Raw genomic sequence first — 2,993 nt, 5'->3', positions numbered from 1 at the left:
AAGCGACTTTTAATCGTGCGGCACGGTTCTTTTTCGTCTGATTAGAAAATTTAGCACAATGCTTACAAGTATCCGCTCTGTGTGACTCGCCTAAGCAGAACAAACAAAGTTCATGGCCATCTGGAGGGGCCAATTTACTTCCACACTTCTTACAGCGGTTGAAAAAGCCCCACTTCTGACTCCTCTTCGTTTTCTTTTCCATACGGTGGGAAGAGAAAAATGCCGGGGAAAAGTGAAGAGGGAAGGGGGGGGGGGAAGGCCCGAAGGCCTGAGGAGATTCCCCTCAGAAAAACAAAAGTTCTCGTTTTTCTTCTTTCTTCTTCTTCTTCTTTTTTTTTTGTAAACTGAAGTAAAGAAATAAAATAAAGGATGATCCTAAGAAATAAGGTAAAGGCCCGAAGGCAGTAATAGCTATCCGGTCAGGAGGAAAGGCAAAAAGGTCCTTTCAACGCGGCGGTAGAGAGAGAACTGGCGGGATCTCCGCGCCCGTCCCCTCTGGGCATGCGTGCTGGGGTTCCTGCGCATGCTCAGTGGGACTCGCGCGAAAATCCTTTGAAACATAGCTTGCTACGGCACCGGTTGGGTCAGCGCAGGCGCACTAAACCCATTGGTGTGAAGCACAGAGACCACGAAGAAGATTTGCAGGAAGCCTGGTGGACAAAACAGCAGAGGTGAAAGGATCTTGATCCCCAGGGAGACTTTGTCAGTAGGAGATGCCAAGGATGGAACTTGGTCTCTTGTACATGGACAAAAGGTATGCAGAACCCTGAGACATCAAGTTAAGGGAAGGTGGGAAAGAACCCCGACTCAGGGATCCGACAGCAAGCCTGTCATGGCCCCCAGAATATCGTCCGACTGGACAGCAGAATTTCACAGCCTCTGCGAGGAGGTCAGTTACTTTAATGCTTTGCTTTGTTCTGTTTTTTGCTTGCTTACTTGGTTTATATTAACGCCTAGAATGGACTAGGGTAGGGTCACAGGACTGATCCGAATTAAAGGAACAGATTTATCATGCAGATCACCAGCGTAGACTGTGAGCCACAGTGCATTGAGATACGTTCAAACAGAATAGTATAAAGTATTTTTTCTGGTTGGTTTCTTTTTTTTGGGGGGGGGAGTATTTTCTCTGGTGTACATGTGTGTGCCTGCACCTGGAAGTCACATTGACCTCTGGTGACTGACCCCTACTGGGAGCCTGAAGGATATTCAGAAAGGTGGCCGAAAGCCTGCCCGTCCTCCCAACTTGGTATTCCAAAGAGGTCTCCCATCCGAGTACTTACCAGAGTCGACCCTGCTTAGCTTCCAAGATCTGATGAGACCGGGCTTGCCTGGGCTATCCAGGTCAGGACGGAGAAGATCCCTTTCTGAGCACCCCAAGGAACCTCCCCCCCCCGCACTTTTCCTACTGGAAGAAAGACACCGCTTGATTCTCATCACTCAGTTCTGGCCGTGGCTACCTTGGTCCTTCCGTATTTCTGTGACTCACTCAGGGTCATCATCTACACCTCCCCAAGGCGCACGACCTGTCCCAGGACTGTAGCCAGGTCCCTCGGCCAAATGCAAACAATTCTCTCTCGCTGGATGGAAAGCAATTTCAGATCATCACACAGAGGGAAAACTTAGGCTGCGGCTTCAGCAAGACCACCTACAGAAGGGTCAACCGATTGTCACACCATCTGCTGGTGAAGACGTTTTTCAAAGGCATCCCCCACCCCCTTTCATCTCCCACATCCTCATGGGACCCTGCAAGGTTGTGGTTTCCCAGCTAACGAAGATCCCTTTGAGCCCTTGGTCACCTGTGAAGGTAGCTTTTTCGGCGGCACAGGTGACCACTCACAGGTCGTCTGTGGCAGCTGAGCAACCTGCCTCTCCCAGCCCTTTTCCCTGCAACGAAACACTTGGAAGTATACGGGCAACCAGCTGGCAAGGAGGGAGACACTGAGGAATTTCACATTACCCTTTTTAAGCCGGTTTGAAGCCGTTTTTGATCTGTCGTGGAGTAAACTGGTATAGGGCTGCCATTTCACACATGGCTTTCCCCTACCGGTAAACAGCTGGATCTGAAGTGGTTTGCCATTTCAGACTGCACCGCTTTTTCCTGCCATTTTTTGCCCATGCTGGCGATCTTTTTTTTTTTAAAACATTCGCTTTAGAGCGCTATAGTGCTATAACACAACACTCCATTCAAATGGGGTTGCTATAACACTATTTTGCTGTTGTGTCATAGCTCTATAGCGCTCTAAAGCAACGCTCAAAAATAAAAAAAAGCCGGAGATTGCCCACGTGGGCGAAAAACGGCGGGAAAAAGCGTTTCAGATCCAGGAGAAGAAACTGAAGACGACTTGGAAGTGGTTTACAGGTAAAACGGTTTAGCCCCGTTTCCTGAATGGGACAGAAGAATTTGTGTGTGAAAGTACAAATATATTCCGGTAGGGAACTGGTTCTAAAACGGTTCTGTCTGAAATGTCAGACCGGAAACCGTTTGGGAACCGTTCCTGAACCGGAATATATCGCCTGTCTGAAATTCCTCAGAGCCTGGTAGTGCTCCTCCTCTTCCATTACCGACTTTGCAAGAACCCTTTAACGGAGGATGCCGATTCATGACTGACGGAGGTTACCTTCAGAATACCGGATACAAGTGGGTGAGCAAAGCACAAGAGTACAACCCAATCCCGTGCAAAGGAGACCAGTGCCTCTATGGCTGTTGACTGGAGTATACAGCAAACGGAAAGGAGAAGCCAACCTGGACCACCTGCGTCGCACAAAGCCAGCTGCGGAGATGGCATGCGGGCCGGGCACAGAGCACTCGATTCTCCTCCTGCTCTGAGCGCAGACTTAGGCAAGCGCGCACGTGAGACTCGTCACCGAGGCAGCTTTTCGATTGAAACTTCGCTTACAGAGACCAGTCCCCTGGAGATTGAATGCAAGAGCTCTTTATTAAGTTTTTTTTTTTTTTTTAGATTCCAAGACAAACAGATTTTAAAAAACAAACC

Source organism: Gekko japonicus, unplaced genomic scaffold, assembly GCF_001447785.1.
Source record: "Gekko japonicus isolate JY-2015 unplaced genomic scaffold, Gekko_japonicus_V1.1 scaffold3779, whole genome shotgun sequence".
NCBI lineage: Eukaryota > Metazoa > Chordata > Lepidosauria > Squamata > Gekkonidae > Gekko > Gekko japonicus.
Note: the sequence above shows the minus strand (reverse complement) of the source record.